Genomic DNA, 14,260 nt, shown 5'->3' on the forward strand with positions numbered 1-14,260 from the left:
GCAGCAGATCAAGACAAAATATAAAAATATAATTCAAAGTGGTGAGTATTTATCACAACCTTTTATTATTTTTGTGAATATTTTATCACAAACACTTCTTTGCAGCAAAAGGTGAAGCCATTGCAATGATTGCAACAGAGAACAGCAGCTGGGAATTAATTACGTCACCTATATGTTTCTTTGCTCACCGCTGATTGGTCAAACTTCAGACTGAGATCTCAAATCCAGAACATAACCTGCCCCGGAGCAGGTTAGCCATGCAGCGTAAGATACCATGGCAACGAACACCGATTAAAGCCGAGCTACTTTCATAGTACCTAAAACCCAGGGTTGGTGGAAACTAAACTGAAACATAGCTGGCTAGCCACCTAAACCAGCTTCATGGTATAGGCCCCTGGAGTGAAGATAATTACCTCTTCTGAAGAGTCCATCATATTTTTTTTTAATCCTCCGTATCCTCCTTGGCTACTAGCAACTGCCTGGAGGAGGGGTGGGGTAAAGTGCGCGATTAGGAAGGCTTTTATCATGTGGACACGACGACAGTTTTGTTGTCAATTACTTAGAATTCCTCAAGGCGGCAGTAGAAACTACACACTACAGCTTTGATATATAATCGCTATTAATTACTTTTCACATGCAAGTCTGTCATGGTAAATGACAAATGTTTATTGTGGGAATTTGCTGAACAAAAAAAGGGTATCACTGTGAGCATGCGCACAACAGCAGCAGAGAAAAAAAGAGTGCAGAATGTTTGTGCAGAGAACATTTTTTTGTATTGATTGAATCAAAACAAGACTTGGTATCAGTAGTAGTGATAATTGACTGTTTATTTTTATTTTTTAAACGAGTGCCTCTAGGGAATAACGCTCTGACTTGGAAGTTACAGAGGATAACAAAACAAGTTAACAAGTGACCAAGTCACCAATCCTGGTCTACAGCACACAGGTGCAACAGTAAAAAAAAAAAAAAACTTAATTAACAGGTAACATTGAAATTCCTGTTGAAACAGGTTGTTGGGGTGGAACATAGTTTAGTTTGCGAGGTTGATTTGATAGGACAGGCAGGTAGAAATTGTGACGTCTTTTGGTTGCAACATTTAGTTAAGCCTACTAGCGCATCATGAGGTCACCAAAGGAGACGCACTTGTTGTTTCAAGTGCACATTTTATGGATTTCTAACAAGTGCAGTCTTTTTTAACATTTAAATGAGTACATTAAAGTGAAAAGATTAGAGACAGAGGCAGTTTAGTGAGTCATCACATCGAAGAAAACCATTTACATGCAGAGACGTCCAGGTGCCAGAGTACACATGAAGCACATCTTGATGAATATCTGTTTACGCTTCTCTTATCGTCTGACGTCCGCAGCAAGAACACTCCAATGACTCACTGTTATCATTGTGTTACAGTAGGTTCACACGGGTCATCTACCTGCCTGCCTGCCTGTATCTCTCACTGCCTGTGCTGCACCTGGACTCAAGTGAAAAATGTACCAATGGCTTGAATTTCCAGACAAATTGAGGCTGCCCTGGGAAAAACTGCAGAGAGTAACAACCCAAATTCATACTACATATTGATTCTAAGCTGTTTTTTAGTATATAGTGTGTTCACACTGGAAAACTGAAAGCAATACACTCAAAGCGGACAATGTGCTGTTGACACACAATAAAAAAAGGAAATATAGCTTTATTTATCCCTGAAGGGCAATTCAGTTTTTACAGTCCACCGAAACATATAGCCTACACACATTCATACTGCCAGTCATCACTGACAGAGGGAGCATAATGAAAAGGCATATGGGAAAGTGTAAGATCCAGAAGTATGCAGCAAGAAAAATATTTGGAATTAAAACTGAATAAAGACGATTAAGTACGATAAAGAGACAAAATAAAATAATGAAAAACCCTAAAGTGCCGAGCGTATTGCACATAGCCTACATAACAATTTACAATCCACCAATTTTGAAAAAAAAGAAGAAAACAAAACATAAGATTTGTGCAAAAAAAATGGAGAAGCTGCTCACAGCTGGAAAATACTTAAAATCCATTGTGGATGGTGGTGAAACGGCTCCAGAAAGATCTTAGAAAACTAAAATAAGTAATAAATCTTAAGACATTTTGTTTTCTATTTGTGATGTTTACATTTTTAACTTGACTCAAACTTCACACCAAGTTCAACTGTAAATCAGCTAAGGAAAGGTCTACATAAGTATTTCAAGGTTTGTTGATTTGTTTGTATACAGGGACAGACATGTCCTGATACTATGCCACAATACTGTAGCCTATCAGACAAGGTATTCACAGGAAGTAACATCTCAAAACCAATGATGATAATTGGGATTGTGTTTATTAATGAAGCCTCAGCCTTCAAATAAAATCCCAAAATGTACAATGCCATTACATCTGCATTGAAAATATAAAACAAATAATGAAATGTCACTGGCTACAGAAACCTAAATCACACAAACTTGTAATTATAAAACAGTACAGAGTATTACTGACAACACTTTCAGAGATAAAGTAGGCTACTTGCTGTACCTGAACAAAAAAGAAACTGCACTCTGATGGAAGACAGACAGAAAGTGCAAGCTAGGATTTTTTGTTAAACTTTTTGTTAAATTTGGTGAATTATTTAGCCCCCTTCCCTGTTTGTTAGCACGTTTAGAGAGGTACCAATGCATGCCTGATGTTTTCCTGTTTAATTCAATCCCATAGTCTTCACCCTAGCAGCAAAAGTGAGCTCACTACAACCTCTCATATACAACGAAGTGAAATAGCGGTCAACCCGCGATTAATTTCTAACGCGTTTAATGTTTCAAATTAACCTAACAGAAATGATTAAACACGTTAAGTTTGACAGCACTAAATGGCACGCTCATTTTTATAATCATGATGCACACACCCATGTTGATAGCTGACTATGCAATTCGCTAAGATACTGCTAAAACAGTATACTATACTATTAGCATAGTAGTACATATTTTGTAGAATTAGTATGTAGTATGGAATTGGGGCACAGCATAAAATTTTACAGCCATGTGAAGCTGACAGATAAATGCTAACATCAGTATGCTAACATGCTCTTAATGAAAATGCTGACATACTGATGTTAAGCAGGTATAATATTTACCATGTTCACAATCTTATTTTAGCATGTTAACATGCTAATATTTGCATAATATCATTAGTTTTAGGATATTCTTTTGATCAGCAGATACTACAGTCTAGTTCATTTCCAGTGTTAATATAATAATAATAATAATAATAATAATAATAATAATAATAATATAAAATGTGTTGAGATGTCTATGTTAAAATCAACGGAAACCACCCTGACTCTCTCCACACCCACCTCTGGCTCTACATGCCATTGTACTTAATCTGCTCTTTTTATCTCAATTGTTACTCTTATTTTATTACATCCTGTGTGTGTATATATACACATATATTTATACTTATATTGTCTGTTCTGTTAACCTGTTTGCTAACTTATTTTAGATAATGTGTGACATGAACCTACGACACCAAAACAAATTCCTTGTATGTGTAAAAAATGTACTTGGCAATAAAGCTTTTCTGATTCTGATTCTGATTCTGATCAAGGAAGGCGGAATACTTGACCATCTTTGATCTTTTCTTTTATAAGCTTGATTTTTCAACTTGACTTGACTTTTGCGGGGTTGCCAGCCTTTTGTTTTTGCTGTTAGAGAAAAGTGTAGAGCCACAGATTTTTCCCTTTGAGTTTAAAAATAGTTGGTGGTATTATTTTTTTTAGCATTCAAAAAGACAGATTATGAGACAAAATGTTAAATATATACACATAGCCGTTTTTGAGTGAGACAACTGTAGTAATTACTTAGTTGTTTCTAATTAAGATCTAAAGAACGTGTATATAAAAAAGGATATAACCCTTCAATTTCAACTCTGCAGAAAAAAACAGACTTTCATCAACTCTTGTTTGTTTACATTTATGACTTTTCTAACCCCATACAGTCATGAACTCTCAGTAGGAGTAATTCCATCCTTACTGAGCACCATCTACACGCCGTCCCTACGTTACCCTTCCATCTATGAAATCTGTAAATCACTTTAACCGTAAATGAAAGTTTACTCTAGTTCAAAAGAGAAATTGGCAACACTTTATAATAAGGGTATGAATAATATAATTAAGTAATGCTCAACTAATGCATGTTTCATGATTTAATGCATTGCTCAGCCTCTCTGAAAGCAGACTTGCATTCTCAGAGAGAAGATTTTTTCCAGTCCATTCTCCTCTAATCTGTCAATTTGCAAACAATTAATAATTACTATTATAATCATAATTATAATAACACTAATGTTCGACCCCTTAGGTTATAAACATGGGATAAATACCATTGGATCATGCGGAAACATGTAAATGTTTGCATCTAATGATCAGTTTGATAAAAGAAAAAAAAGCTCTTTGCAGCTCTCTTTTTCATTGCAGATGGGTTTGGGGGGTTGTGAACACCAGCCTCATTCTTCTGGGGGTCACGACTCAAAAAGGTTGAGAACCACTGGTCTAGGCTAATGGTGACGTAGATGATCACTTTGATTTTGTCCCCACCGGGGCTAAAAAATAATTCAGCCGAGGCAGGGATATATAGACCAGAAAGGGGGAAATTCCACGCATCCCCGCTGGCAAATCGCACCCTGGCTGTGGTATCAAACCTCTCATATAACTCTTCGTCAAAAGGTAAATAGCGGGGTGCCCGGATAGCTCAGTTGGTATAGCGGGTGCCCATATATAGAGGTTGACGCCTCGACGAAGCGGGACTCCCCTTTCATTTCTTCAGCTGTCTTGTCAATAAAGGCCTAAAAATGCCCAAAAAATAATCTTAAAAAAATGTAAAAGGTAAATAGCGCATTTTTTCAAAATGTCCAACTGTGCCTTTAATACCAGGCTAAAAAGCAGTGTTTCACTGCCCTCTCTGGTTGAACATTTAAAGTCTTTTGCACCTCTGCTGGGTGTGGTCAGAACATCCTCAATTACACTTCCACATCGTTGCAGGAAGGTGAGAAGCAAAACCAATGCAGGTCAGCAAAAAAAAAATAGAAATGGTTTCCAGCCAGTGCTAAGTTACTTTTCATAATGGAAAAAGGATTTCTAAATAAGTAAAGAAGAACTTGAAAAATAAAATGTGCAAAACAAAAGAAAACTATGTTTATAGAAATACATTGAGTTATTGACATTTGATGAAAGGCTGTTATTGGCCAGATATACTGATCCTAATGAAATCAATACAATTCCTTTGCTCAAAAATAAACAACTATCCTTTAAAAAGTGATTAAATCTGAACCAAGATATGGTTCCATTAAGATATACTGTTATTAAATGTCAATTCAACTTGCAAAGTGTTAGATGTATACTTCAACTTGTATGAATGAAGGTTTATTTTTCGTACAGTTTAAATGTACAGTTAGGACATTTAACTACCAGTTGAGTGTGAGCAAACCCAGGTTTTTTTTTTTTTGTGTCAATCAAACGTGAGATGTGTCGTTGCACTTTGCATTCTGTGAAATTAGGTTTCACCCTCCAGTCGAGAGTTTTAAATAATGTAGAGTACAGTTTTGGTCACTTGCTGTCTGCTGTCATTATCACTTTGCAGCGTTGTTGAAAATAAAAAGTGTTCAGTTTTGAATAATTCTCGCCAGTGGGTGTCGAAGCAAACGTGTATGTGAACATGTCCTAAATGTACTTTACAGAAACGTGAACTGTAGTTCTCCTTCAAACACACCAACAACAACAGACCGCTTCCTCGGTCTGAGATGTTTTATTGGTGTATTGTCATCAGATGCTTACAGACAGGATTCACTTCTGCTAAACTTTAACAGGCTGGTATCCCAAACAAGCTTCATAGGCAGACAAATATATCTCCCCTCCTCATTCTCTCTCTCCTCTGACTCACACCGTCTTGCTCTTTTTCACACACACACTCTTTCCTGTTCGCTCTTTGTCCCTCTCTTCCTTTAGTTCACACCCTCTCTTTCAAACACTAACACACCCACCCAGGATCTGCCTTTCTTCCTTTTTTTTTTTTTTTAAATCAGCATTTTTATCTCACTTTTGATTTCTTGTCTCTGCTGCTGCAGATGAGATTTTTGAAACAACACAATGTCTGAAAATAAAAGATAAAAAAAGCACAATGATTATTATGAATTAGGAGTAAATGGAATGCTGGCCTTTCTAGGCGGTGTTGTGAATGCTAATATACAGTGGGGGTCAAATTTACCTGCTGGTGGTTTTCTTTTTACACCGCAACCCCCATAACTCACTACCCTATTTAGGAAAAGTCACGTACTGAGAGATGAAGGGGTTTTATATTAACAGAGTTACATGCATTTAAAAATGCCATGAGGGTAAATACAGTACCAGTCATTTCTACTTTTGGCCCTCTCCAAAAGGGTCTAAAAATAAATCTCAGGGGTCATGAGATTATTAATCAGGTAGAAGAGAAGAAAAAACATTTGATTTACAAATCCATGTTGTTTTAAACTATTCTCTTATCTTTGCTTTTTTTTTTGTGAAATAATGGACCACAATTACCTTTTCGGGCCTCCAAGAATAAAACAAATATAAAGTTGGGAAAATGTCTTTGCCAATGCTTTGTATTTGAGAAGCTTTTATGATTCCCAAAGTAAAATAATGATATAAAAAATAACTAGTAACTAAAGCTGTCAGATAAAATAAAAAATAAAAAAATTCCTTCTGAAACTTAAGAGAGTAGAAGTATGAAATATCATCAAATGGAATTAGTCAAGTAAAGAACTACAACAAAATAATTCCTTATATAATACATTCTTCTTCTTTTTAGACCCTTTGGAGAGAGCCAAAAGTAGAAATTAAAAGTAGCTCCACCTCAACCATGTAGTCACAACAGTCAAATGCAGCTCACACTTTGAATCTTATAAAGTCCCTGCAGAACAAGTACTTTTACTTAGGCTATGTAAGATTTTATATGCAGGAATTGTAGGCCTATACTGTACTTGTAGTGGAGTATTTGTACTTTGTGGTATTGGTACTTATATTGAAGTAGAGTACTTTTTCCATCACTTGGATTTGCAAGGAGGCGAGGTGACAAAGTATAAGCAGGTTGGGGTTATGGGGTGGTGGAGTGTCAAACAAACACAGGAATTTTAGACCTTAGTCCGTGACCTAATGACGTCTGTTACATCACCTTACATCATTCATTGCCGTTACCTGTTTTGATCTTTTTTTTTTTTAATATTAAATTCCAAAACAAGATGTAATAGAATAGGATTTATTTGATGTAGATACAGGCAAGGTATATTATCTGCAACACAAAGAGGAAGAACAAATGAATTTAGTCATCAGAGGATGTTTAGTATAGGAGAAAACCTGTAAATACACAGTTATAAAAACAAAATAACAGCATACTGTACTTGAGCCTATTAAGAACTGATAACTGAACCAACTTGTTCAAACAGAGAATACGTTTCATTTTTCCGTATGGCTATACACCTGAGAGTTGAGCATTTTCTTTTTTTAACCTTTATTTTATCATAATTGTATTACTATGTATATTTTGGCTGTACATTTATTTGTTTTCTAATTATTTCCATGTTATATTTGACTTAGGTAGATTTGAGTCAGGTGGAACTAATTTGGTTTTCTAAAGACAATGAAAAACATAAGAAAAGGGAAGTAAGGTATACCAGAGAAATGAAACTAAACAGAACCTTTCATAAATGTATTTCTATTCATTATATTTTCTATTATTCTTTCAAGTCAGTAGTTGTGTGTGTTTCTTGTGTCTTACTGCTCCTATGTGTCTGCTAGTGCCAATCTCCCTGCCAAACCTAGTGAATTTAATGAACAAAGAACTGAAGCTTGTAAGATATTTTGGCTTTTGATTTCTTAGATAGTAAATCAAGACTAGCAACATAGATTCCTCACGCAAGGAAAGGTTACATGCAAGGTTTCAGCACTAACTCATTTATTTCAAGTTAACAAAGTATAAAGCTGCCGTGAACCCAAATTACAAGAAAAAGGACAGAGCTGCCAATAAAAACTTATAAATCTTTAGTGATCATCGTTTAAAATAAATCATTAGTGATTATCACTCAACATATTATTATAGAACAGTTTATGGTTGTGAAAAAGTGTTTCACAATTTATACACAATATTAATGTAAGAAATAAAATGATATTACAGTCTATTTGATTAGATTTTATCCCAACTTATTTTAGTCCCTTTCACTGAAAGTCTATAGATGCCTGCAAATCACTAAAATATTAATAATTCAACACTTTCAAATGTTTTCTTTTTCAGCTTGTCTCTTCATGATATGTACTGTGTGTATGTATGTATGTATGTATGTATATATATATATATATATATATATATATATATATATATATATATATATATATAAAAATAAAATAGTACTAATTCACGTATGTGTTACTTGCTGTGTTCACCACCAGCTGGGATTTTAACAGTATCTGCAGGACTTCACTGGCTCTGGGGATTTTGAGCCAAAACAGCCCACAAGCGAAACTAAAAGAAAAGGAAAGAGTTTGGAAAGCCAGCTAACCTCAGCACCTGGACAATTACAGACGCTATCGACCTCCTGCAGGTGTTTTATGGTCATCTGGTGCAATGCGACAATAAAAATCTTACTTACTGCCCTTGCAAACCTCTTGAATTTGTTCTTGCTTTCAACATTTGAGCAAATTATTTCCTGAGGCAACTCCACCGCACAATGTTTTTTTTTGCCAAGAACCAGCAGCTGCAAACAAGGACATTCAGCACCAAGTCTTCTGTCGCTGCCTGTGGTCACCACTCAGCAGCCGCCCCATCTCATGACGATGATGTCATGACCCCAAACTGACTCAGCAATATGTCAACTGGAACACGAGAGAAAAACATTGTTAGGATGGAGGGAAAGAACACAAAACAACACAGTGAAAGGACATGAATGGGGGAAATTATTAAAAAAAATATGAAAACATAAGGGGACACATTATTGGGCATTATAGGCTGTGAGCAAATTAAACACAACAGGCTGGAACGGCACCAAATCCAACAGAATAAAACACCAATAAGCCACTAATAAAAATGTATTTTTTGCAGACCTACAGAGAAGGAAACATTTAATTTTCTTAAAAATAAACCTTACAACATGGGCAACAATTTATCAATGTTCCTCAGATTGTCTACATGTATTATATCAGGAATTGTAATATCCCATAATATACTATTTAATATAACAAAACTTGGTATTAAAAACAGTGCAGGGTTTATACTGTTAATGACAGTTGATTGCTTAAGCACTATTTTGAAAGCAGGGACCGGTTTTTCAAAACACTACACACAATTAGCACAACCACACACACAATTAGCAGAACACCTCAGACCTTTCGCAAAATGTAACACTCTTGCAAAAACTATACACTAATTTATAAAAACCATATTTTGTTACCATATGAGACACAAATGTTTCTCATGATCTTATTCTGTTTGAACCAGTTACACACTGCTGTTGCTAACCGAAAACACTTTCAGCAATTCTATTTCTAAGTGATTAGAGTACTGTAATGAAGTACACAAAGAAAGTGAAAATATACAATAAGTTCATCAAACACTACAAAAGACCAATGCTGCATTTCTCTCCATATACCATGGATGTCCCAGTTTTCATGCTACTACAGTAGTGTGCGTAACACTGTTAGCTCAGCAAAAAACAGACAAACACAATATACTGTATCCAGTACAGGTTACAATTGCAGAAAAAATAAAAATAAAAAAAATAAAATCAGAAAAAGTACAGAAAATACTAGACATTATCTCTTCACCTAGCTGGATCTGGCCTGGTTGAAGGCAGGTGAACTAACCTGCTGCATTTTTATAGTGCTTAAACCTGAATGGTGTGTCTACAATTAGGCAATCATGTGTTTGCGCACCTGATGGCTGTGTTTCACAGATTGGCTCATTGGTGTGGTCATTTGACAGTCAGTGCTTTGGAAGTGCAAGGAAGTGACATCATGATATACTTCTGTGTCTAATGAATACAAGTGTGTTTAATGTTTTGCAAATCACTGTGTGTATTTTATTTTATCTATTTGCAAAAAGTGTGAAGCTGACATTGTTTTTATAGTAGTGCACATCTGGGCCAATGTTTTGCTCCTTTAGTGTAAGGTTTTGATAATTGTGTAATAATTTTGATTTCAGTGTGTAAGCAATCGGCAAAAACTGTAAGTAATAACCGGTTTGCTCTGTAATGGCTACTGGCACCACTGATGTGTTTATAACAAGCAGATGCATCAGAATCTGGAGTGTGTTATTGGTTTTACACATTTTACTCTGCTTCTTTTCTGGTAACTCTTAGAAGATTTTTTTTTTTTTTTAATACGATTGGAGTTCTCAGATGGTATTCTATTATAGGTTAGCTGTGTCTAACAGCCTGCTATTTATATCACACGTGCTGCTGTTGTTCCGTATGTCTCCTGCTTAAAATAAAATGAAGTAAAAACAATGTCATTAGACTTCCTTTAAACCTTTCTTTATCATATTTATAATTAGAGTAACAATCAATGTTTGATTTTTAAGATCATATTACGAATATCAGCAAACAAGTAATATATCAAACTGAGTGTGCCTTTAACACCTAAGCTGCCAAAATGTTCCTTCTTAATCTCCATGATTTATTAAACTAGGGCCTACTAACACAATAAATGTAGTTTTTTCAACAAGTGTCCTCCGTGAAGTTCTCATGGTTAGGACTTAACTTTATCTAATTATAGTAAAAACCCACTTCTGTAATTACTGCCTTCACAAACATAAATACAAGTCTAGACAAAAAGCAGTTTGGCAAATGTAAATATGTTATTTACTACGACACTTGTATTTGATAAACATCTGTGTACAATGTTTGTCTTTGCAGCTTCCTGCTTTCCTTCCAGACTTTCTGTCCGGTTTCTGAATCAGACTGTTGAACGCACACACGCACGCACGCACGCACGCAACACACACACACACACACACACACACACACACACGGCAGCATTGATGAAAACAAAGGAAATGTCGGGCTATGATTTTGACTAAAAATACACAGTAAGTCACAATCCATAGATGATCTTCCCGCTCTTATTAAACCAGAATTTAATTTCTTTTTCCTTCAACATTTTAGTTGCAGATGGAGGTTCAACAATAAAAGAAATTACATTTAGGCACAAAAGTGAAAAGAAAAAATAAACAGCAAGGCACCAGCTTTTGAAAGCAATCCACATTGCACATATCTTCTTCAGGCTAAAAACACATCTCTTCCGACTGCACCTTGGATAAAAATATATAAAATAAAAAAATACTTACATTTGCACTTACATGTGACTCTTTGTAGTTTGGCTTATTTGTACCTAATGTGCTTGCACTTGATTCTTGCTGTTCGGAGTTTACCTTTATGGTTGAAAGCACTTCACTGGAAGTTTCTTTGGATACAAGTGTCAGCTAAATGACATGTAATGTAATGTAATCTGGCCAGGGACAACAGATGAGACAACCTGACTTTTGATAACAATTTCATGACATATAGACCTTAAATAGACCTTTACATGTATGTAGTCTGTATTCACTTTTATACTGTCTTCTAAAAGCTGCATTTACTTTTCTGTTGTTTAAAAACCTGGCAGATTAGTGAGCTACCTTTCCACCTGACCATTCAGCCTCAACACCACCGTATCAGAGGCTACATGCACAGAAAACCTACTTTGTAGCACAGTTCAGTTCATTTAAACTTGATATGCAGTCAGGAGTGCAAGATAAAAAGAAACACATTCAAACAAATAAACAAGACAACAATACAAAGACATGAGTACAAAAATGGTTCCTGTATGTAATACACACAACACAATTCATCACCACTGGAGGAATCTCTAAATGTGCAAATTAAGCCGAGTTATTGCACATGGGACAAAGGAGTTTTTTACTCCTATTGCTCTTGAACCGGGGGTACTCTAAATCATCGACCTGAGGCGAGTGTTACGAACTCAGAGTGAAGGGAGTGGTTTGTGCAGTCTAATATAGACCGGGCCTTTCGGAGTACTTGCTGGTCAAAGACACAAAGGCACATTCAACTAAAGCTATTAGTTGACTGTATAGCCTATGTATATAAATAAATGTATAAAAGCAAGAGGGCAACACAATTCCTAGCCTCCTATGCCTTAACGCCACAGACAAGAAGAAGACGTGTGTTTGGAGACTGCCAAAATCTCCTACTGTACACAGAAACTGTACATGTTTTCTGCAGAGGAAATGGACAATAGTTTCAACATTAACATAGTCTGCACCACAGACATGCCTTAATTAGTTTCTCATTGTTACAGAACACCAAAACGTCCACTCAGCTCACTCTGACACACTAAAGCAAAGGCAGTCCTCCTCCTGTTAGCCAATAAGCAACTACAGGTCATTGTCAAGGATTTATTACACATACAGCAGCATGATGGAGTAAATTATACTGTAATTTACTGCAGAGCCTGAAGACATTACATCTATTCACTAAAAGTTAAATCATCATGCCAACTCTTATTAACTTTGTATAGATTGTTTTTTTATATCTATTCACAAATATGTGAGCAAAGTCTTATTTACTTTAAAGACAAATAATTAGGGTCACTTTGATTTGACCAAGCTTTGTTTGAGTCATGAATGTACCTCATCTGCCCAGTCTAAACCATTTAAAACAAAGTCCTTTGAAGCTTTGTCTCACTGGTATAAAAAAAAAAAAAGTGCCTTGCACTTTTGGCTTTACAACAGACAAGAGGACCTCCTCCCCAGTGCTTTGTGCATCAGTGGAAACGATGAGGCAGAAAGCTGTTTGGAGATATTTACTCTTCAGGCTGTTGTTTTAGCAGATGATACTCTGGAAAGCCTATAACGACTGTAGCGCGAGACAACACAAGTGAGATGTTTTGACAGTGGATTATGTTTTTGCACTCATCTGGTCAAAGACTATACCCCTTATTTCGATTGTAAACTTTCTTTTAAATCAAGTAAATGCATCACATACTAATAAGGGCTGGTGACCAAACCTAACTCCTACTCTCCTGCAGCATTTTAAATGCATACCGTATGTCAAGTTGTGGTGAAATCTTTTCAGCACGTTGATAATTATGACTCATAATTTGTGCTCCGTGAGCATGTGCAGTTGTTTCCGATTGAAAACTTTATTTCAAATTTGGTAAAGACTATATAGTGCAGTCCGTTACAGTGCGCTGCTAAAATTATTATCTAATCAAGCCATTTTTGTCAGTTATTGAGTGTTTAAAGTCTTATTTTCTCAAAACACGTGATATAATTTTAGATTATTCCAACCTGTTTCTCATAGCAACTTACATTTTTCAAGAATTTGTGATTTTCACGATTCCAGTGCAGTTACTAGCCCTATTTGAGATTATTAATATTATTTTTTCCCCACTCATTTTGAGAAAAAGGGGATTTAATAGCTCTAAATAGACAAACGTACACACGTACACAGACACACACACACACACGCACGTACACACACACACACACACACACACACATCCTGTATCCTATGGTAGACACAATTAAAATCCCCAGAAACCAAGCTATCTTATGTAAATACACGATACTCATATACACAACCATTTTTATTAAGACCGATCTCTTTAGTTATCTACTGACTGATAGGCTCTTCTCCTGAGGATGAATATCTTAAAGTCCCAAAGGTGGACACTGTGATTAAAGACCTTGTAAAGAAGTACAACAAAGATAAATTACAGTCTTCCATTTATAACCCAGCCTCTTCCCTCACACCGTGGCCATTACACTGACCACAGGCCAGGGAGTTTGAAATTTCTCAGCTTCAGTGACGCTGTTAATCATTCTGTTAAGGGCTGAGGAGATGAATTAGTCATTTGCCCTTTTTAAGTGGAGCACCACTTAGTTATAGACTCAACAAATAGCTGTCAGAAGATGTTTCGGTACCAGTCAATTTCGGTACAAGTGTTAGAAATCGTTGTGTCAACAACAGTGCGTCTGCAGTAAATCAGATTATCAGAACATGAAACAGATATTTCAGGGATCAATAATAAAAAATATACAAAGAAAACAACAGATTTTTGACAAATTCAAAGGCCTAAAAGAGCAATTTTTGCAGAGAAACACTTGCAGCAACATTCAATCCATAACCACAATCATCTTCTCTTTCAAAGTAAACTGGGGCTGTCTATATACAGGACCTCTGAGATCTA

At 35.8% G+C, this 14,260-nt stretch overlaps 1 long non-coding RNA gene across 2 annotated transcripts in view; it reads right to left on the reverse strand.

The window, feature by feature from the left end:
• Positions 1 to 3,569: 3,569 nt before the first annotated feature.
• LOC120547508 overlaps positions 3,570 to 14,260 on the reverse strand; it is an 87,467-nt gene continuing 76,776 nt past the window's right edge. For both annotated transcript variants that reach the window (XR_005637069.1, XR_005637070.1), the window contains one exon: positions 3,570 to 8,890. This is a non-coding gene — a long non-coding RNA (uncharacterized LOC120547508). The remainder of the gene's footprint in view (positions 8,891 to 14,260) is intronic.

The sequence above is a fragment of the Perca fluviatilis genome, chromosome 19, assembly GCF_010015445.1.
Source record: "Perca fluviatilis chromosome 19, GENO_Pfluv_1.0, whole genome shotgun sequence".
NCBI classification, from domain to species: Eukaryota; Metazoa; Chordata; class Actinopteri; order Perciformes; family Percidae; genus Perca; species Perca fluviatilis.